At 50.5% G+C, this 23,388-nt stretch overlaps 1 pseudogene; it reads left to right on the top strand.

The window, feature by feature from the left end:
• Window positions 1-23,388, top strand: part of LOC147083937 (uncharacterized) — a 455,464-nt pseudogene that overhangs the window by 312,561 nt on the left and 119,515 nt on the right.

Raw genomic sequence — 23,388 nt, 5'->3', positions numbered from 1 at the left:
TTAGGATTCAACAAAGGAGGACAAAGGGATTAATTAAGAGGGGGAAAATAGAGTATGAGAGTAAGCTTGCAGGGAACATAAAAACTGACTGTAAAAGCTTTTATAGATATGTGAAGAGAAAAAGATTGGTGAAGTCAAGCGTAGGTCCCTTGCAGTCAGAATCAGGGGAATTTATAATGGGAAACAAAGAAATGGCAGACCAATTAAATACATACTTTGGTTCTGTCTTCACAAAGGAGGACACAAATAACCTCCCAGAGATGTCGGGGAACATAGGGTGTAATGAAAGGGAGGAACTGATAGAAATCAGTATTTGTAGGGAAATGGTGTTAGGGAACTTGATGGGATTGAGGGCCGATAAATCCCCAGGGCCTGATAATCTCCATCCTAGGGTACTTAAGGAAGTGGCCCTAGAAATAGTAGATGCATTGCTGGTCATCTTCCAAAATTCGATAGACTCTGAAACAGTACCCATGGATTGGCGGGTAGCTAATGTTACCCCACTATTCAAAAAAGGTGGTAGAGAGAAAACGGGGAATTACAGACCGGTAAGCCTGACATCGGTAGTGGGGAAAATGCTAGAGTCCATTATAAATGATGTAATAGCAGAGCACTTGGAAAAAAGCGACCGGATCGGACAAAGTCAACATGGCTTTACAAAAGGTAAATCGTGCTTGACTAATCTATTGGAATTTTTTGAGGATGTAACTGGTAAATTGATTGGGGAGAACCAGCAGATGTGGTGTCTTTGGACTTTCAGAAGGCTTTCGATAAGGTCCCGCATAAGGCAGAAACTCTCATCACATTTAAAAAGTACTTGGATATGCACTTGAAGTGCTGTAACCTACAAGGCTACGGACCAAGTGCTGGAAAGTGGGATTAGGGTGGATAGCTCTTTCTCGGCTGGCACGGACAAGATGGGCCGAATGGCCTCCTTCTGTGGTGTAAATTTCTATAATTCTATGAATTGTAGTTAAAGGGACAGACACCCCACAAACTCCGTTCCCTAGCCACTGACTCCATCCCTCTCCCTAACATTTGTCTGAGGCTGAACATAGAAACATAGAAGAGAGGAGCATTCAGCCCCTCGAGTCTGCTCCGCCATTCAATGAGATCATGGCTGATCATCCAAATTGAGTACCCTGTCCCTGCCTTCTCTCCATATCCCTTGATCCCTTTAGCCTTAAGAAATATATCCAACTCCTTCTTGAATATATTTAATGAACTGGCCTCTACTGCCTTCTGTGGCAGAGAATTCCACAGGTTCACCACTCTCTGGGTGAAGAAATTCCTCCTCATCTCTGTCCTAAATGACTTACCCCTTATCCTTAGACTGTGACCCATGGTTCTCGACTCCCCTGCCATCGGGAACATCGTTCCTGCATCTAGTCTGACCAGTCCTGTTAGAATTTTATAAGTTTCAATGAGATCCCCTCTCATTCTTCTAAACTCCAGCGAGTATGAGCCCAATCGAACCACTCTCCTCATACATCATTCCTGACATCCCAGGTATCAGCCTGGTGAATCTTCACTGCACTCTCTCCATGACAAGAACATCCTTCCTCAGATAAGGCGACCAAAACTGCACACAATACTCAAGATGTGGTCTCACCAAGGCCCTGTACAACTGCAGCAAGACATCCTTGTTCCTGTACTCGAACCCTCTCGCTACGAAGGCCAACATACTATTTGCCTTCTGAGGCGCCTGCTGCACCTGCATGCTTACCTTCAGCGACTGGTGCACAAGGACACCCAGGTCTCGTTGCACTTCCCCTTCTCCCAATCTATTGCCAGTCAGATAATAATCTGCCTTCCTGTTTTTGACACCAAAGTGGATAACCTCGCATTTATCCACGTTATATTGCATCCGCCATGCTTCTGCCCAATCACCCAACCTGTCCAAATCATACTGGAGTTTCTCGACATCCTCCTCACAGCACACATGCCCACCCAGCTTTGTGTCATCTGCAAACTTGGAGATATTACATCTAGTTCCCTCGTCCAGGTCATTAATATATATTGTGAATAACTGGGGTCCAAGGACCGATCCCTGCGGTACCCCACTAGTCACTGCCTGCCACTCGGAAAAAGACCTGTTTCTTCCAACTCTTGGCTTTCTGCCTGCCAACCAGTTCTCTATCCAAGTCAATACCTTGCCCCCAATCCCAAGTGCCTTAACTTTACACGCTGTCGAACGCCTTTTGGAAATCCATGTACACCATGTTAGCTGCATTGCCCTCATCAACCCTCTCTGTTACCTCATCAAAAACCTCAATCAGAATCAGAGCAGCCGGGCCCGGCGGACGTGCGGCCAGAGCCCCGGCACCAGGAAACCCAGAGTGCAGCGCCTCCCCCATCCGAGCCGCCGCTTCCCGGTTTCTTCAGCCTGTTCCACCGAGTCCGACTCGGGACAAAGGACAGGAGCAAGGCTCCCAGAATGGCCCGCGGCCCCGGGGAGCATGCGCACTCTCAGCGGGGAAATCAGCGCGTTGGATAGAGCAGTTTCTGGGGCGCGGGGCATTGTGGGTGCTGCGGCCGCCATTCGTCAGCGGCTGTCGGGAAGTTTTATTGCAGGTGACGGAAGGTAGATCCCTGGCCTCCTGTATAGGTCTTTTTGTTGCAGCAGTTTGAGCTGGAGTGGAGATGGAGGAGAAGCTGCTGGGTTTTCGATGGAATCTGGAACAGTACCCATGGATTGGAGGGTAGCTAATGTTACCCCATTATTCAAAAAAGGTGGTAGAGAGAAAACGGGGAATTACAGACCGGTAAGCCTGACATCGGTAGTGGGGAAAATGCTAGAGTCCATTATAAAAGATGTAATAGCAGAGCACTTGGAAAACAGTGACAGGATCGGACAAAGTCAACATGGATTTACAAAAGGTAAATCGTGCTTGACTAATCTACTGGAATTTTTAGAGGATGTAACTAGTAAAATAGATAAGGGAGAACCAGTGGATGTATTTGGACTTTCAGAAGGCTTTCGATAAGGTCCCACATAAGAGATTAGTGTGTAAATTTAAGGCACATGGGATTGGGGGGCAAGGTATTGACTTGGATAGAGAACTGGTTGGCAGATAGAAAGCAAAGAGTTGGAATAAACGGCTCTTTTTCCGAGTGGCAGGCAGTGACTAGTGGGGTACCGCAGGGATCGGTCCTTGGACCCCAGCTATTCACAATATATATTAATGGTCCAGACAAGGGAACTAGATGTAATATCTCCAAATTTGCAGATGACACAAAGCTGGGTGGGCGTGTGTGCTGTGAGGAGGATGCCGAGAAACTACAGGATGATTTGGACAGGTTGGGTGATTGGGCAGAAGCATGGCAGATGCAATATAATGTGGATAAATGCAAGGTTATCCACTTTGGTGTCAAAAACAGGAAGGCAGATCATCTGAACAGCAATAGATTGGGAGAAGGGGAAGTGTAACGAGACCTGGGTGTCCTTGTGCACCAGTCGCTGAAGGTAAGCATGCAGGTGCAGCAGGTGGTTAAGAAAGCAAATGGTATGTTGGCCTTCATAGCGAGAGGGTTTGAGTACAGGAACAAGGATGTCTTGCTGCAGTTGTGCAGGGCCTTGGTGAGACCACATCTTGAGCATTGTGTGCGGTTTTGGTCGCCTTATCTGAGGAAGGATATTCTTGCCATGGAAGGAGTCCAGCCAAGATTCACCAGGCTGATACCTGGGATGGCAGGAATGAAGTATGAGGAGAGATTGGGTCGATTGGGCTTGTACTTGCAGGAGTAGGCCGTTTTCTCTCTACCACCTTTTTTGAACAGTCGGGTAACATTAGCTGCCCGCCAATCCATGGGTACTGTTCCAGAGTCTATCGAATTTTGGAAGATGACCAGCAATGCATCTACTATTTCTAGGGCCACTTCCTTAAGTACCCTAGGATGTAGATTATCTTCTATGTATTCAATCTTTCCTTGTAGCTGAAATTCTCTGGTCCTGGCAACATCCTTGTACATCTCCCGTCTCTATCAGTCACATCTTTCCTGCAATGGGGCGAGCAGAACTGCACGCAGCACTCTAGCCGGTGGCCTAACTGGTGTTTTGTACAGTTCAAGCAGAACCTCCCTGCTCTTACATGATACAGAAAGAGGCACTGCCCCTTTAAATACCTGGGGGTCACCCATTCCCCTTTAAATGGCCAAGCAATAATTTTTTTGTCGAAAAGGGGCCGCAATCCCCTTTGACTCACCCCCCACCCTCTCACCCACCACAAATACTCACAAGAGCGAGGAGGAAGAATGCTGGTCTTTGTCCCTTTAAAAGTGGCTGCCCACCAAAATGTTCACAGCACCAGGGCTCTTTGTTCTGGATAAAAGTCAAAAAGAGAAAAGGTTCACTTATTTTTAAATGAATGCAGTTGATTAATAGCCTTGCAATAAAGGTAATGCAAAGGACTAAACACTCACAAGCTAGGTTTTTTCCACCTCCTCCTCTTCCCTTTAACAGCTCCTGCAGACAATGAAAGCAGGAAAGCGGCCTGCAGCCCACCGAGGTCCCGCCCCCCTCCCTCCCGCGCCGCCATTGGTTGGAGGACCGTCCTCCCAGCGTTTTCTGCGCTCCTGATTGGCGGGCGCCTCGCGTCAACCACCCCCCTCTCTGATTACGCGCTGACGCCAGCACGCAACGCCAAGGTTGGCTCGGCGCACGCCACCGCAAGGTAAAAAAAAGATACCCCACACAAATGAGGAAGAACAAAAATAATAATAATCGCACTTTAGAGGGGAGGAGGTTGGGGGAATTAATGAGTGTTTTCAATTTGTTTCGCAAAAAAAAATATTTGAAAAGCTTCCCAACGGTGCGAGGCGGGCTGCGCATGCGCTCCAGCCAGCCTTTGTCTCCCCCACGTGGGCCCGGGGCCCGTACACGCCCACTTGCCTTCCCCTGCACCAATCACAGCGCGGGCAGGCGCTTCTAGCAATCGTCACCTGTCAATCACCCACCCTTCACCCTCGTGGTGTCGATTGACAGCGGTGTCAGCCAATGAGGTGCAGGAAGAGGCGGAATCAGCAGCCGGGGTAAAGTAAACTGATGGGGAATCGATTTAAATCGAGGTGGTGGGGGAGCGGAGAGCGAGATTATAAAGTAAAAAATACGAGAAAAACCAAACCTGAGATTCGGACGGGAGCGCTGAGCTGGGAGGACTGAACTGGGCGGCCTGGTCCTCCAACCAATGGCGGCGCGGCAAGGGGGCGGGGCCTCCTCTCCAGCTCAGGTGCGCTGGGGCCGATTGTGACGCGCTGTCCCCAGGTGAGAGCAGCTCAGTCAGCACAGAGCTGGGGCTGGAATCTGGGAGAGGGGCACAAGCTTCACAATACAAGCTGCTTTCAAATGCACAATTGTTTCCAACAGACAGCCTGGGTCACTCTGCAAAAAAAACTGTTTAATAATTCATCATAACTCCCTGCTTTAGGAGAGGCGTAGAGTGCAAAAGCAAGGAAGTTATGATGAAACTGTGTAAAAGACTGGAGTCAGCTGTGGCTCAGTGGATAGCAGAGTCAGAAGGTTGTGGGTTCAAATCCCGCTCCAGGGACTTGAGCACATAAAGCGAGGCTGACACTCCAGTGCGGTGCTGAGGGAGCGCCGCACTGTTGGAGGGGCAGTACTGAGGGAGCGCCGCACTGTCGGAGGGGCAGTACTGAGGGAGCCCCGCACTGTCGGAGGGGCAGTGCTGAGGGAGTGCCGCACTGTCGGAGGGGCAGTACTGAGGGAGCGCCGCACTGTCGGAGGGGCAGTACTGAGGGAGCGCCGCACTGTCGGAGGGGCAGTACTGAGGGAGCGCCGCACTGTCGGAGGGTCAGTACTGAGGGAGCGCCGCACTGTCGGAGGGGCAGTACTGAGGGAGTGCCGCACTGTCGGAGGGGCAGTACTGAGGGAGCGCCGCACTGTCGGAGGGGCAGTACTGAGGGAGCGCCGCACTGTCGGAGGGGCAATGCTGAGGGAGAGCCGCATTGTCGGAGGAGCAGTAATGAAGGAGCGCTGCAGTGTCGGAGGTGCCGTCCTACGGATGAGACGTTAAACCGAGGCCCCCGTCTGCCCCCTCAGGTGGATGTAAAAGATCCCGTGGTGCTATTTCGAAGAAGTTATCCCCGGTGTTTTGAGCCCAATATTTATCCCTCAATCAACATGATGAAAAAACAGATTATCTGGTCATTATCACATTGCTGTTTGTGGGAGCTTGCTGTGTGCCAATTGGCTGCCGCGTTTCCCACATTACAACAGTGACTACACTTCAAAAGTACTTAATTGGCTGTAAAGCGCTTTGGGATGTCCGGTGGTCGTGAAAGGCAGTTAAGAAGGCAAATGGTATGCTGGCCTTCATTACAAGAGGATTTGAGTACAGGAGTAAAGAAGTCTTACTCCAATTATATCTTCTTCTTTCTTCTTAGGCAGTCCCTCGGAACCGAGGATGACTTGCTTCCACATTAAGAATGAGTTCTCAGGTGTAAGGGTAAACAGGGAGAGCTTCTTCTCCCCGAGACGGACCCTCTGATATAAAGGGTCGACTGGATCCATGTTTATCTGTAATTTAAACAGAGGTCTGGTCGTCTTCCGAGCTCTTTCCCCTAGAGGAGAGGGTAGAATGGGGGTCTTTAGTGTTAAATGGTTTCACCTGGGTCCATTGCTTCCATCGCATACCCATCGGTTCCTGTCGTCAAACACACGTATCACTTGTCATTAATGCAGTGTATGGCCCCATTCAACGGGCCCCATTCCCTTTCTTCCGATAACTTGCGTCATTACTTGTTGACCTATTCTGGGCAACTCGTCTGGTTTAAGTCCAGCATTCTGCCTTTCTAGATCTTTAATCTGTTGTTGGTTCTTTACTTCTTTATTTAGTGCTTGTACCTCCTGATTTAGTTGTACTAAGTATCGCCTTAATCTATCTTGTACTGGTCCTGGTTCACCAGTCGCTGAAGGTAAGCATGCAGGTGAAGCAGGCGGTTAAGAAGGCAAATGGTATGTTGGCCTTCGTAGCGAGAGGGTTTGCGTAAAGGAACAAGGATGTCTTGCTGCAGTTGTACAGGACCTTGGTGAGACCACACCTTGAGTATTGTGTGCAGTTTTGTTTGCCTTATCTGAGGAAGGATATTCTTGCCATGGAGGGAGTGCAGCGAAGATTCACCAGGCTGATACCTGGGATGGCAGGAATGATGTATGAGGAGAGATTGGGTCGATTGGACTTATAGTCGCTGGAGTTTAGAAGAATGAGAGGGGATCTCATTGAAACTTATAAAATTCTAACAGGACTAGACAGACTAGACGCAGGAAGGATGTTCCCGATGGTCAGGGAGTCCAGGACCGGGGGTCACAGCCTAAGGATAAGGGGTAAGCCATTTAGGACAGAGATGAGGAAGAATTTATTCACCCAGAGAGTGGTGAACCTGTGGAATTCTCTACCACAGAAGGCAGTAGAGGCCAATTGATTAAATATATTCAAGAAGGAGTTGGATATATTTCTTAAGGCTAAAGGGATATGGGGAGAAGGCAGGGACAGGGTACTGAATTTGGATGATCAGCCATGATCTCATTGAATGGCGGAGCAGGTTCAAGGGGCCGAATGGCCTACTCCTGCTCCTATCTTCTATGTTTCTAACTCTTTGCTTCCTGTCTGCCAACCAGTTCTCTATCCAAGTCAATACCTTGCCCCCAATCCCATGTGCCTTAACTTTACACTTTAATCTCTTATGCGGGACCTTATCGAAAGCCTTCTGAAAGTCCAAATACACCACATCCACTGGTTCTCCCTTATCTATTCCACCAGTTACATCCTCAAAAAATTCCAGTAGATTAGTCAAGCACGATTTACCTTTTGTAAATCCATGTTGACTTTGTCCGATCCTGTCACTGTTTTCCAAGTGCTCTGCTATTACATCTTTTATAATGGACTCGAGCATTTTCCCCACTACCGATGTCAGGCTTACCGGTCTATAATTCCCCGTTTTCTCTCTACCACCTTTTTTGAATAGTGAGGTAACATTAGCTACCCTCCAATCCATGAGAACTGTTCCAGTCTATCGAATTTTGGAAGATGACCAGCAATTCTGTCCCTCTAGTGCTACTTGTCTCTCCCAGTCCTCTCTTCACCTTGTTTCTCCTCTCTAATGTTTCATCCTGGTGCCCATCCCCCTGTCAAATTAATTTAAACCCTCCCCCACAGCACTAGTTAACCGTCCCATGAGGACATTGGTCCCAGCTCTGTTGAGGTGCAACCCGTCCACCTTGGACAGGTCCCTCCTGCCCCAGAACTGGTCCCTCCTGCCCCAGGAATCTGAAGTCCTGCAATATTTCTCTTTCAGGTACTTATCCAATTCCCTTTTGAAAGCGGTGATTGAATCTGCCTCCACCACCCTTTCAGGCAGTGCATTCCAGATCCTAATCACTCGCTGCGTTAAAAAGTTTTTCCTCATGTCGCCTTTGGTTCTTTTGTCAATCAGCTTAAATCTGTGTCCTCTGGTTCTCGACCCCTCTGCCAATTAGAAGAGTTTCTCTCTATCTACTCTGTCCAGACCCCTCTTGATTTTGAACACCTCTATCAAATCTCCTCTCAATCTTCTCTGTTCCAAGGAGAACAACCCCAGCTTCTCCAGTCTATCCATGTAACTGAAGCCCCTCATCCCTGGAATCATTCTCGTAAATCTTTTCTGCACCCTCTCTAAGGCCTTCACATCCTTCCTAAAGTGCGGTGCCCAGAATTGGACACAATACTCCAGTTGAGGCTGAACTAGTGTTTTATAAAGGTTCATCATAATTTCAACACTTCTGTACTCTATACCTCTATTCATGAAGCCCAGGTTCCCGTAAGCTTTTTGAACTGCTTTCTCAACCTGCCCTGCCACCTTCAATGATTTGTGCACATATACCCCCAGGTCTCTCTGTTCATGCACCCACTTTAGGATTGTACCCTTTAGTTTAGATTTCCTCTCCTCATTCTTTCTACCAAAATGTATCACTTCACATTTTTCTGCATTAAATTTAATCTGTCACGTGTCCGCCCATTCCACCAGCCTGTCTATGTCCTCTTGAAGTCTATCACTATCTTCCTCACTGTTCACTATACTTCCAAGTTCTGTGTCATCTGCAAATTTTGAAATTGTGCCTCGTACACCCACATCCAAGTCTTTAATATAGATCAAGAAAAGCAGTGGCCCTAGAACCGACCCCTGGGGAACACCACTGTGTACCTTCCTCCAGTCTGAAAAACAACCATTCACCACTACTCACTGTTTCCTGTCACTTAGCCAATTCCCTATCCATGCAGCCACTGTCCCTTTTACTCCATGGGCTTCAACTTTGCTGGTAAGCCTATTATGTGTCACTTTGTCGAACGCCTTTTGGAAATCCATGCACACCACGTTAACCGCATTGCCCTCATCAACCCTCTCTGTTACCTCATCAAAAAACTCCATCAAGTTGGTTGAACACGATTTACCTTTAACAAATCCGTGCTGGCTTTCCTTAATTAATCCACACTGTTAGTTTTGTCCCTGATTTTTGTTTCTAAAAGCTTCCCCACTCCCGAGGTCAAACTGACTGGCCCGTGGTTGCTGGGTTTGTCCTTACACCCTTTTTTGAACAAGGGTGTAACATTTGCAATTCTCCAGTCCTCTGGCACCACCCCAGTTTCTAATGAGGATTTGGAAGGTTATGGCCAGTACCTCCGCAATTTCTTCCTTCACTTCCCTCAGCGTACTAGGATGCCTCCCATCCGGTCCTGGTGACTTCTCTACTTTAAGTACAGCCAGCCTTTCTAGTACCTTGTCTTTATCAATTTTATCCCATCCAGTATCTCCTCGACCTCCTCCTTCACTATGTCTATGGCAGCATCTTCTTCCTTGGTGAAGACAGATGCAAAGTAATGATTTAGTACCTCAGCCTTACCCTCTGCCTCCGTGCGTAGGTCTCCTTTTTGGTCCCTAATCGGCCCCACCCCTCCTCTTACTACCTGTTTACTATTTATATGCCTATAGAAGACTTTTGGATTACCTTTTATGTTAGCTGCCATTCTATTCTCATGCTCTCTCTTTGCCCCTCGTATTTTCTTTTTCACTTCTCCTCTGAACTTTCTATATTTAGCCTGATTCTCAGATGTATTCTCGACCTGACATCTGTCATACACGCTCTTTTTCTGCTTCATCTTACTCTCTATCTCTTTCGTCATCCAGGGAGCTCTGACTTTAGTTGCCCTACATTTCCCCCTAGTGGGAATGTACCTCGACTGTACCTGAATTATTTCCTCTTTAAAGGCAGCCCATTGTTCCTCTACAGTTTTTCCTGCCAATCTTTGATTTCAATTTACCCGGGCCAGATCCATTCTCATCCCACTGAAATTGGCCTCGCCCCACAGTGCAGTGGATGCGCTCTAGACTGCACTCCCCCCGAGGTGTCGTCACCCTCACCGGGATTCAGCACTGAAAACTGGTTTGAGAGCGCCGCACTCCTGGGGGATTCCTGCACTGCCTTGCCTCCTCAAACCCTGCTGGGCGGCCACCCAGTTACAATTACATAGAAACATAGAAGATAGGAGCAGGAATAGGCCATTCGGCCCCTCGAGCCTGCTCCGCCATTCAATGAGATCATGGCTGATCATCCAAATTCAGTACCCTGTCCCTGCCTTCTCCCCATACCCCTTGATCCCTTTACCCTTAAGAAATATATCCAACTCCTTCTTGAATATATTTAATGAATTGGCCTCTACTGCCTTCTGTGGTAGAGAATTCCACAGGTTCACCACTCTCTGGGTGAAGAAATTCCTCCTCATCTCTGTCCTAAATGGCTTACCCCCTATCCTTAGACTGTGACCCCTGGTTCTGGACTCCCCGACCATCGGGAACATCCTTCCTCCATCTAGTCTGTCTAGTCCTGTTAGAATTTTATAAGTTTCAATGAGATCCCCTCTCATTCTTCTAAACTCCAGCGAGTATAAGCCCAATCGACCCAATCTCTCCTCATACATCATTCCTGCCATCCCAATTCCCACGAACTCTCTGTGGCTGAGGGTTGACCACCTCCTGGAACGTGCGCTCCAGGAAACTCGCAGCCTCCCGTCTGCCCGGCAGTGACTCCAGCCGCTCCCCAAGCTCAGAGACCCTGAGCTCGAGTTCCAGCCACTGGAGGCACTTCCTGCACATGCGGTTCACCAGGACACGTGAAGCATCCCAGAGTTCCCGCATGGCACAGGAATTGCAGCTATCAGTCCCATCGTTTGGCTTAAAATCTGTCTACTTAAGCTATAGATATATATGATGTGAGGTTAGTGTGCCCTTACCCCTGTTTATTATTCAATCAGTGATTGTCCCTTTGCCAGGCCCACTGCCTGCGGCCCCTCTCCCAGATTCCAGCTCCAGCTCTGTGCTGACTGAGCTGCTCTCACCTGGGGACAGCACACCAAGAAGGAGTTGGATATATTTCTTAATGCTAAAGGGATCAAGGGATATGGGGAGAAGGCAGGAACAGGGAACTGAATTTGGATGATCAGCCATGATCTCATTGAATGGCGGAGCAGGCTTGAGGGGCCGAATGGCCTACTCCTGCTCCTATCTTCTATGTTTCTATGTCCACTGATATCTTCCTGCAGTCTGCAGCTTTCTTCTTCATTATCAACCACACGGACAATGTTTGCATCATCTGCAAACTTCTTAATCATACTTCCTACATTCAAGTCCAAATCACTGATATGGACCAATCAGCAGAAACATGTTGTATTGACATTATGACGCCTGCACCTTTTACGATGTCAAGACGCCCCAGTGTGCGTCACCCACCACCCGCCCATTGATCCCAGGATCTGTCTCCCTATTGGTCGGCGGACACGTCAATCACGCCCGCTGCCCGCGGTCACGTGCCCCTGAGGCGCTCTCCGGCTCCGCCCGAGTGAAGTCGCTCCATTCGGTGCCTGTGGAGCCCTCGGACTCTCAGGTTTGGATTCCCCTTTATTCTCTCCCCTCCTCTGATCTCAATCGGATCGGGGGGAAAACTCACTTGCCCTCACTGATTGCGGCTCTTCACCAACACCGACTTTACAAAGAAAGCCCCGCGCGGCAGCCTGGAGCTCAGGGGCCCAGCGCGCAGGCGCGGGGGAGGATGATTGACAGGGGCCCAGGGTGTGTGCTGTGCATGCGGAGTGAGGGCCGGGCGCCTGTGGAGCAGGAGAGGGCGGGGCCAAGGGGCGCATGCGCGGGGCCAGTCACAACTCAGCGCGGCGGCCGGAGCGCTTTCTGGAGCGCGGGGGCTTGTGGGGATTGCAGCTGCCATTACTGTTGATCCTTTCAACCAACCTGTGCAGCAGCTGGGGCCTGAAAATCAGCTTCACTGCCCCTGGGCTGGGAAAGGGCGACATGAGACAACATTCTCCCTCTTACCCCTTTCTATACTCCTTTTACAGGGTTTTAGAAGTGGAGCATCTACAGACAGAAAGCTCAGACCAGACATCACATCAAGAACAGACAGAGTCGCTCGATTCATCAGGACCTGATTCAGTCGCTCCTCCAATCTGCTGGCACCCCAGCGAGTTCACACTGATGAGAAACAATTTAAATGTTCTGAATGTGGGAAGAGCTTCAAAATATACAAGTAGCTAAAGAGACACCAGTGGCTACACACTGGGGAGAGAACGTTCAGCTGTTCCAGAAGGGATTCATTCAGTCATCGCTCCAATGATACACCAACAAATTCACACGAGGGAGAGATTTTTAACCCGCTCCGTGTGTGGGAAGGGATTAATTGCACCCTCCATGCTGCTGAGACACCAGCTTGTCCACACTGATGAGAGACTGTTGACCTGCTCCGTGTTTTTGAAGCGATTCTCTCATTCTGCCACCCTCCTGAGACACCAGCTTGTTCACATTAAATGTTCTGACTGTGGGAAGAGATTTAAAAGGTCCCAGGATCTGAAGAGACACCAGCTGGAGAGAGCAGGAGAGATTCTGTTCACCTGCTCTGTGTGTGGGAAGAGATTCACTCGGTCCTCAAATCTGCTGGCACACCAGCAAGTTCACACTGGAGAGAGGCCGGTGAAACATTCCGACTATGGGAAAAACATTAAAAGGTCCCAGGAGCTGAAGCAACACCAGCTGGAGGGAGCAGGAAAGAGGCCATTCACCTGTTCTGTGTGTGGGAAGGGATTCACTCAGCCATCCAATCTGCTGGAACACCAGGAATTTCACACTGTGGAGAGGCCGTTCACCTGCTCTGTGTGTGGGAAGGGATTCACTCAGTCATCCAATCTGCTGAGACACAAGCGAGTTCACACTGGGGAGAGGCCATTCACCTGCTCTGTGTGTGGGAAGGGATTCATTCAGTCCTCGACTCTGCTCGAACACCAGCGAGTTCACACTGGGGAGAGGCCATTCACCTGCTCTGTGTGTGGGAAGGGATTCACTCAGTCTTCACATCTGCTGAGACACCAGCGAGTTCACACTGGGGAGAGGCCATTCACCTGCTCTGTGTGTGGGAAGGGATTCACTCAGTCATCCAATCTACTGAGACACCAGCGCGTTCACACTGTTCTGTAGCGCAGGGCCCTGGAAAGAGCTGGGGTGACATGAACATGGAATGGATGAATGTTTTATGAATTCTTGTAAAGCTGTTTAATCTTTAAGACTGTTGTGCTGATGATTCCCTTCGATTGACTGTTCATGGTGTCACTTAGAATGTACAGCACAGAAACAGGCCATTCGGCCCAACTGGTCCATGCCAGTGTTTATGCTCCACACAATCCTCCTTTCACCCAACTTCATCTAACCCAATCAACATATCCTCCTATTCCTTACACACTCATGTGGCTTCCGCTTAAATGCATCTGTACGTTTAGCCTCAACTACTCTTTGTGGTGCTGAGTTCCACATTCTCACCACTCTCTGGGTAAACAAGTTTCTCCTGAATTCCCTGCTGGATTTATTAGTGGCCATCTTATATTTTGTGGATGTTAAAACCCCAATAACTGAGCTGCATTTTAATATTCTGCATAAATAAATCAGCTTTGTTTGAAACATACAGTCGATTGAGTCCCTGTTTCTAAGATAAGACGAGAGCTAATTGATGACTTGTTACAGACATTCCATGTCCTCTCAATATCTGTGTCCAGGAGAGAAGCTTCTGTTACTTTGTGCATTTTATTACCATCGAGGTTCTGGAAGTCATTGTGGGGGAATGGAACATTTTAACATTCTCAGCACCTGGTATCAAAACCAAACACTCCAAAAGCAGGTTACAGCATGGGTTAGATACAGAGTAAAGCTCCATCTACATTGTCCCATCAAACACTCCCAGGGCAGGTACAGCACGGGTTAGATACAGAGTAAAGCTCCATCTACATTGTCCCATCAAACACTCCCAGTGCAGGTACAGCACGGGTTAGATACAGAGTAAAGCTCCATCTACATTGTCCCATCAAACACTCCCAGGGCAGGTACAGCACGGGTTAGATACAGAGTAAAGCTCCATCTACATTGTCCCATCAAACACTCCCAGGGCAGGTACAGCATGGGTTAGACACAGAGTAAAGCTCCATCTACATTGTCCCATCAAACACTCCCAGGGCAGGTACAGCACGGGTTAGATACAGAGTAAAGCTCCATCTACATTGTCCCATCAAACACTCCCAGGGCAGGTACAGCACGGGTTAGATACAGAGTAAAACTCCCTCTACACTGTCCCATCAAACACTCCCAGGGCAGGTACAGCACGGGTTAGATACAGAGTAATGCTGATATACCTATCAATTCATCCAATGAAAAGCGACGAGTTAAGAAAGTAACTATAGGTTTTTATTGGCTAAATAACAGAGCCCACCCTCGTGGGTGATCGGATCCAACAAGGAGGAATACCAGCCAGTCGACCACCTTTATACCTGGGCAGGTAGGTGGAGCCATGGGCAGAGTCAGCAGTTGTCAGCCCAGGTATAACAGCGTGACAAGAGGCGACCTCGTGTAGTGATACAACAGTGTAACCAGTGATAACCATAGTGTAACGATACAACAGTGATAACCATAGTGTAACGATAGTGAACGATAAAAGTGGTTTACCACATTCACCCCTTGTTTAGATTTGAGTCCGGCGGGGTGAAGTGTACTACCAGTTCGGGTATGTCAGTCTGTCCGGAGGCCTCGTAAGTCTTTCTGATCGGCGCAGCAGCGGCGGCGGTGTTGCAGTATCCGGTGTTAATGCTGGTGTCTGCGTGGTCGACGAAGACTCGTGGGGTTCCGGCATGCCGTCTACCTGGGCTGGGTTTGGGGGGCTGGTGGGGGGTAACGGTGGTGTCTCAGGGGTGCCCGAGGGTGCAAGGTCTCATAAGGAGACTGTGTCCTCCCGCCCGTCTGGGTATGCCACATAGGCGTACTGGGGGTTGGCGTGCAGGAGGTCCACCCTCTCGACCAGGGGGTCCGTTTTATGGGCCCTCACATGCTTTCGCAGCAAGACGGGCCCCGGAGAAGTCAGCCAAGTTGGTAGCGTGGTTCCCGTAGTCGACTTCCTGGGGAAAACAAACATTCGTTCATGGGGGGTGGCGTTAATGGCAGTGCAAAGCAGTGACCGGATGGAATGGAGCGCTGCCGGGAGGACTTCCTGCCAGCGAGAGGTTGGGAGGCCCTTAGACTTTAAGGCTAAGAGAACGGCCTTCCAGACAGTCGCGTTCTCTCTTTCCACCTGGCCGTTCCCTCGGGGGTTGTAGCTGGTGGTCCTGCTTGCAGCAATACCTCTCGCTAGTAGGAACTGACGGAGTTCCTCGCTCATGAAGGAGGAGCCCCGGTCGCTATGTATATAGTTCGGGAACCCGAACAAGGCGAAGAGGTCGTTCAGGCATTTGATGACCGTGGTCATGTCTGGGCAGGGGAAGGCAAAGGGGAAATGGGAGTACTCATCAATAATGTTGAGGAAGTACACATTACGGTCAGAGGATGGGAGGGGCCCCTTAAAATCGATGCTCAAGCACTCGAAGGGGTGGGTGACCTTGATCAGGCTTGCTCTGTCCGGCCTAAAGAAATGCGGTTTGCACTCGGCACAGGTCTGGCAGTTCCTGGTCATGGTCCTGACCTCCTCGATGGAGTAGGGCAGGTTGCGGGCCTTAATGAAGTGGTAAAGTCTGGTGACCCCGGGGTGGCAGAGGTCGTTGTGGAGGGTCTGCAGTCTATCAGTTTGCACGTCGGCGCATGTACTTCGTGATAGAGCATCTGGGGGTTCGTTCAGTTTACCAGGCCGGTACAAGATATCATAATCATAGGTGGAGAGCTCGATTCTCCACCTCAAGAGCTTGTCGTTCTTGATTTTGCCCCTCAGTTTGTTATTAAACATAAAAGCGACCGAACGCTGGTCGGTGAGGAGGGTAAATCGTTTGCCTGCCAGGTAATGCCTCCAGCGTCGTACAGCCTCCACGATCGCCTGGGCCTCCTTCTCGACCGAAGAGTGTCGGATCTCAGGGCCCTGGAGGGTCCTTGAGAAGAAGGCCACTGGTCTCCCCTCCTGGTTGAGGGTTGCGGCTAGGGCGAAGTCGGATGCATCGCTCTCCACTTGGAAAGGGATAGACTCATCCACCGCGTGCATAGTGGCCTTAGCAATGTCTCCCTTAATGAGGGAGAAGGCTGCGCACGCTTCTGCCGTCAGGGGGAAGGAGGTGGACTTCATGAGGGGTCTGGCTTTGTCTGCATAATTTGGCACCCATTGGGCATAGTAGGCGAAGAGCCCCAGGGTTCTCTTCAGCGCCTTTGGACAGTGGGGGAGTGGGAGCTCCATGAGGGGGCGCATTCTTTCGGGGTCGGGGCCGATGACTCCGTTCTCTACTACGCAGCCGAGGATGGCAAGACGCGAGGTGTTGAACACACATTTCTCCTTATTGTAGGTGAGGTTCAGCCGTTGGGCCGTACGGAGGAATTTCTCCAGATTAACGTCGTGGTCCTGCCGGTCGCGGCCGCAGATGGTGACGTTATCTAGGTAAGGGAACGTGGCCTGTAGCCCGTTCTGGTCAACCATCCGGTCCATCTCCCTTTGGAAGACCGAAACCCCGTTGGTGACGCCGAAGGGAACCCTAAGGAAGTGGTAGAGGCGGCCATTCGCCTCGAAGGTGGTATACTGGCGGTCCTCAGGGCGGATAGGGAGTTGGTGATAGGCCGACTTAAGGTCGATGGTGGAGAATGCCCGGTACTGTGCAATCTGATTGACCATATCAGATATGTGGGGAAGTGGGTATGCGTCCAGCTCGGTGTACCGGTTTCTGGTTTGGCTGTAGTCGATGACCAGGCGGTTTTTATTGCCGGTCTTAACGACTACGACCTGGGCACACCAGGGGCTGTTGCTCCCCTCGATGATGCCCTCCTTCCGGAGACGCTGCACCTCAGAGCTAATAAAAGCTCTGTCCCCGGCTATGTACCGCCTGCTCTTGGTGGCGACGGGTTTACAGTCGCGGGTGAGGTTAGCGAACAGGGAGGGGGGCGGTACCTTGAGGGTGGATAGGCCGCAGGTGGTACGCGGTGGGCGGTTTAAAGGCTGCTGGTTGTCGACTGTGAGTGGGGGGAGGGGTCCACTGTATGCCAAAGTGACACTTTGAAGGTGGGATTGGAAGTCCAGCCCTAGTAGGACGGCAGCGCAGAGCTGGGGCAGGACGAGGAGTTTAAAATTTTTATACTCCGTGCCCCTAACCGACAGGGTCACAATGCAGTAGCCGCTGATGTCTGTAGAATGGGACCTCGATGCCATCGAGATCCGGTTGCGCGTTGGCCGGACAGTGAGGGAGTAGTGGCTCACCGTGTCTGGATGGATGAAACTCTCCGTGCTTCCGCTGTCGAACAGGCAGGTCGTGGCGTGGCCGTTTACTTCGATGTCCATCATGGACTTGGACAGGTGATGTGGGCGAGCTTGGTCCAGTGTGACGGAGGCTAGTGTATGGCTGAGCGAGCTGTTGTAGTCTGTGGGTGAGGCGGTGGTCGGGTCTGGAGACAAGGTGGCGGTCGAGTGTGGTGGATGAAATGGCGGCGCCCACGAGGTTGAATAAAATGGCGGAGAAGATGGCTGCCCCCACAACTCACGAGGCATTGCTGGTGTTGGTTGCCTTGATCAAAGATGGCCGCCCCGCGACTCACACGAGGGGATACTGGCATCTGTGGCCTTGATGAAAGATGGCCGCCCCCACAATTCGCATGAGGCACTGCTGGCTTCTGTGACTCTCCCCCTGCAGGCCTTAGCGAAGTGGCCTTTCTTCTGGCAATGGGAGCAAGTCGCGTTTCTCGCAGGGCAGCACGTCCTCGAGTGTTTCGCCTGGCCACAGAAGAAGCAGCCGGCGGCCCGATCGCGGGGCTCCGATGTTGCAGCCGGTACCGGGGGTGGCGGTCCCGATCGGTTCTGGGACGCCGACGCTGAGGTAGGTCCCGGGGGCGGCGGTGCGAGGGGTATTGCGGCCGGGGTCGGGCCGGAGTCCCAGGGTCGCGCAGTACAGTACCTGGAATACGCCTCGAGGTCCCGATGGGCCACTCCCAGAGAGTGAGCGAGGGCTGCAGCTGTGTTCAGGTCGAGGTCCTTTGATTCGAGCAGTCTTTGCCGTGAGTAGTCGGACCGAAGGCCTTTCATGAAGGCATCGCGGATATTCTCTTCAGTATTTTCTGTAGCCGTTACCACTTTAAAGTCACAGTCCCTACCGAGTGTTTGTAGCGCCCGTAAAAATTCATCTACAGACTCTCCTGGCTGCTGCGGGCGGGATCTTAGGAGATGTCTGGCATACATAGAATTTACCGGGCTCCGGTACTGCTGTTTCAGCAGGTTGATGGCGGCCTCGTATGTAGTAAGGTCTTGTATGAGTGCGAATACTTTTGGGCTCACTTGGGCGGTCAGAACTCTTAGTTTGGATCTCTGAGGCACGCCGGATTCTCCCAGGTAGGATTCGAAACAGCTCAGCCAGTGTTTGAAGTCGAGGGCTGAGTTTGCTGCTTGTGGGTTTAGATCCAGGTACGGCGGTCGGAGGGCTCGCAGCCAGGCCGGCTGCTGTGGCTGTTGTAGCTGGGCGTCTGACTGGTCTGACGGTTCATTAGACATTTTTAAAATTTAGCCAATAAAATTGATATACCTATCAATTCATCCAATGAAAAGCGACGAGTTAAGAAAGTAACGATAGGTTTTTATTGGCTAAATAACAGAGCCCACCCTCGTGGGTGATCGGATCCAACAAGGAGGAATACCAGCCAGTCGACCACCTTTATACCTGGGCAGGTAGGTGGAGCCATGGGCGGAGTCAGCAGTGGTCAGCCCAGGTATAACAGCGTGACAAGAGGCGACCTTGTGTAGTGATACAACAGTGTAACCAGTGATAACCATAGTGTAACGATACAACAGTGATAACTATAGTGTAACGATAGTGAACGATAAAAGTGGTTTACCACAAATGCTCCCTCTACACTGTCCCATCAAACACCCCCAGGGCAGGTACAGCACGGGTTAGATACAGAGTAAAGCTTCCTCTACACTGTCCCATCAAACACTCCCAGGGCAGGTACAGCACGGGTTAGATACAGAGTAAAGCTCCCTCTACACTGTCCCATCAAACACTCCCAGGGCAGGTACAGCACAGGTTAGATACAGAGTAAAGCTTCCTCTACACTGTCCCATCAAACACTCCCAGGGCAGGTACAGCACGGGTTAGATACAGAGTAAAGCTCCCTCTACACTGTCCCATCAAACACTCCCAAGGCAGGTACAGCACGGGTCAGTTGCAGAGTGTCAGCCGTGGCTCAGGCGGCAGCACTCTCTCCTCTGAGTCAGAAGGTTGTGGGTTGAAGTCCCACTCCAGAGACTCGAGTCTAAAACTCTGTGCTGCCCCTCCAGTGCAGTGCTGAGGGAGTAAAGCCCAGTGCAGAGTAAAGTTCCCTCTGCACTGCTCCACTAACAGGCCTGAGCCCCAAACTCAGAAGAGCGCCCTCTGCTGCATTCCACTTGTCTCAGCAGCGGGAGAAGCAGGCGGTGGAAGTCCCGCCCCTCGGACACCCCGATTGGTTGGAGGACCCACCGCCACCTCAGTCCTCCGAGCTCCGCCCGCTCTCTCCCTATTGGTCGGAGGTCCCGTCAGTCACCGCCGTGAAGTTGATGACGTGCCCCAGTCCGGCTCCCTGCAGAAGACAAGGGGCTGCGGCCGCTCAATCCGCTCCGCCCGGTGCCGGGAGGGCGCTGGGATGGTCCGGTTTCTATTTTCTTTTTATTTATCTCCCCGCCCGCGCTTCTCTCTATATATAAAAAAACCCTGAAAAAACTCACTTTCCGCCGGTGATCCGGACTCTCAGGTGGGGTGTGTGCTGAGCATGCGCAGTCCGGGCCGGGCGCCTGTGGAGCAGGAGAGGGCAGGGACATGGGGCGCATGTGCGGGGTCAGCCACAAGTTAGCGCGGTGACCAGAGCGCTTTCTGGAGCGCGGGGGCTTGTGGGGGTTGCAGCCACCGTTACTGTTGATCCTTTCAACCCACCTGCGCAGCAACTGGGGCCTGAAAATCAGCTTTACTGCCCCTGGGCTGGGAAAGGGGGACATGAGTGATGCGCTATCAATTCCTCATAAAAGACAGAGAGTTAATTAATAGGCTTTTATTAGCAAAGAACAGAGCATGCCTCTCGTGGTTGCCTGGTATCCAAAAGGGCAGGGGGCTGCAGAGCAGTCACCTTTATACCCGGGCATGTGGGTGGAGCCAGGGGCGGAGTCAGCTGAGGCATGCATAGGCACAACAGTGTGCAACAACAACAACAATAACGAACAGTGGTTTACCACAATGAGCAAATTTTCAGAGCGGTCAGGCAACATTCTCCCTCTTACGATAGCAAAATACTGCAGATGCTGGAAATCCGAAATAACAACAGAAAATGCTGGAAAAACTCAGCAGGCCAGGCAGCATCCGTGGAGAGAAATGAGAGTCGATGTTTCGGGTCAAACCCTTTTTTAAAACTGGAAAGGAAATGAAATAGATCGAAAGGCAGGGCTGGGACAGAACAAAAGAAGTGAAGAGACATTAAGAGGTATTCAGAACGAGACGAGATGGTGATGGTGGAGACAAAAGACGGCTCAGATTAGGTGTGAAATGTTCTGGCAGAATGAGAGGCAGCTGCCATGTGGGAGAGAGAAAAAAAAGGAAAGGGGGGGGAAGGGAGAAACCGCAAAGGGGTGGATAAAAAATATAAGTAAAAATGTAATAGGGGCCGAGGTTATGATCTGAAATTGTTGAACTCGATATTGAGTCCGGAAGGCTGCAGAGTGCCTAATCGGAAGATGAGGTGCTGTTCCTCGAGTTTACGTTGAGCTTCCGTGGAACAATACAAGAGGCCAAGGACGGTGAGGTCCGAGTGGGAATGGAGCGGTGAATTAAAATGACAGGCGACCGGAAGCTCGGGGTCACCCTTACGGACTGAACGGAGGTGTTCCGCAAAGTGGTCACCCAATCTGCATTTGGTCTCCCCAATGCAGAGGAGACCGCATCGTGAGCAGCGAATACAGTATACTAGATTGTAAGAAGTACAAGTAAATTGCTGTTTCACCTGGAAGGGGTGTTTGGAGCCCCGGACAGTGGGAAGGGGGGAGGTATAATGGCAGGTGTTACATCTCCTGTGCTTGCACGGGAAGGTGCCAGGCGAAGGGGAAGGGGTGCTGGGGGTGATAGAGGAGTGGACTAGGGTGTCTCGGAGGGAGCGGTCCCTATGGAATCCTGAAAGGGGAGGGGAGGGGAAGATGCGTTTGGTGGTGGGATCACTTTGGAGGCAGCGAAAATGGCGGAGGATAGTCCGTTGAATGTGGAGGCTGGTGGGGTGAAAGGTGAGGACAAGGGGAACCCTATCGTGGTCCCTCAACCTATTCTCCCAGTTACAGAACCAGTTTGTCTCTCTCAGGAATGCGCAAGCCTCTGTTGTCTGGGCATCAACTCACTCGTGACCTCACATGTTGCAACAAGTCTGCTGCCTGAGCAGTTTGCAGTGTTATTAGGTCTGTGGGTCTCTTAGCAACCACCTCCCTTATCTAGGCAAAGGGCCCAACTCCTGACTTTGGGCGTTATCATTCCAAACTTCAGCATTCTCTGTCTTTTAGCTTCAATCTGTCTGTGTCCACCCAGTGACAACACTGAGCTCCTCCCTCCAACCACAGACACTCGCCCTCTTGCTGACAAAGAAAGACTTGCATTTATATAGCGCCTTTCACAACCTCAGGATGTCCCAGAGCGCTTTACAGCCAATGAAGAACTTCTGAAGTGTAGTCACTGTTGTAATGTAAGAAACGCAGCAGCCAATTGGTGCACAGCAAGCTCCCACAAACAGCAATGTGACAATGACCAGATAATCTATTTCAGTGATGTTGATTGAGGGATAAATATTGGCCCCAGGACACCGGGGAGAACTCCCCTGCTCTTCTTCAATGTAGTGCCATGGGATCTTTTACATCCACCTGAAAGAGCAGACGGGGGCCTCGGTTTAACATCTCATCCGAAAGACGGCACCTCTGACAGCGCAGCACTCTCTCAGTACTGGAGTGTCGACCTAGATTTTTATGCTCAAGTCTCTGGACTGGGACTTGAACCCACGACCTTCTGACTCAGAGGTGAGAGTGCTGCCCACTGAGCTAAAGTGCCTGGAGCTAAGCCAGCTGGGATACTTGACATAGGATTACATCGGATATACGGCACAGAAACAGGCCATTCGGCCCAACCAGTCCATGCCGGTGTTTATGCTCCACTCGAGCCTCCTCCCATCTTTCCTCATCTAAATCTATCAGCATAACCCTCGATTCCCTTCTCCCTCATATGCTTGTCTAGCCTCCCCTTAAATGCATCGATACTATTCGCTTCAACCACTCCCTGTGGCAGCGAGTTCCACATTCTCACCACTCTCTGGGTAAAGAAGTTTCTTCTGAATTCCCCATTGGATTTCTTGGTGACTATCTTATATTGATGGCCTCTAGTTATGCTCTTCCCCACAAGTGGAAACATTCTCTCTGTATCCACTCTATCAACATTTTTCATAATTTTAAAGACCTCTATTAGGTCACCCCTCGGCCTTCTGTTTTCAAGAGAAAAGAGACCCAGCCTGTTCATCCTTTCCTGATATGTCTACCCTCGCATTTCTGGTATCATCCTTGTAAATCTTCTCTGCACCCTCTCCAGTGCCTCTATATCCTTTTTATAATATGGCGACCAGAACTGTACGCAGTACTCTAAGTGTGGTCTGACCAAGGTTCGATACAGGTTTAGCATAACTTCACTACTTTTCAATTCTATCCCTCTAGAAATAAACCATAGTGCTTGGTTTGCTTTTTTATGGCCTTGATAACCTGTGTCACAACTTTTAGTGATTTGTGTATTTGTACTCCGAGATCCCTTTGTTCCTCTACCCCACCTCGACTCGCACCCTCCAAGTGATAAGTGACCTCCCCAT

Source organism: Somniosus microcephalus, unplaced genomic scaffold, assembly GCF_052327205.1.
Source record: "Somniosus microcephalus isolate GS21.2 unplaced genomic scaffold, FLI_Smic_1.0 scaffold13, whole genome shotgun sequence".
In the NCBI taxonomy this organism is placed as follows: domain Eukaryota; kingdom Metazoa; phylum Chordata; class Chondrichthyes; order Squaliformes; family Somniosidae; genus Somniosus; species Somniosus microcephalus.
The sequence above is the reverse complement of the archived record's forward strand: the minus strand, read 5'-3'. Positions and strand labels throughout refer to the sequence as shown.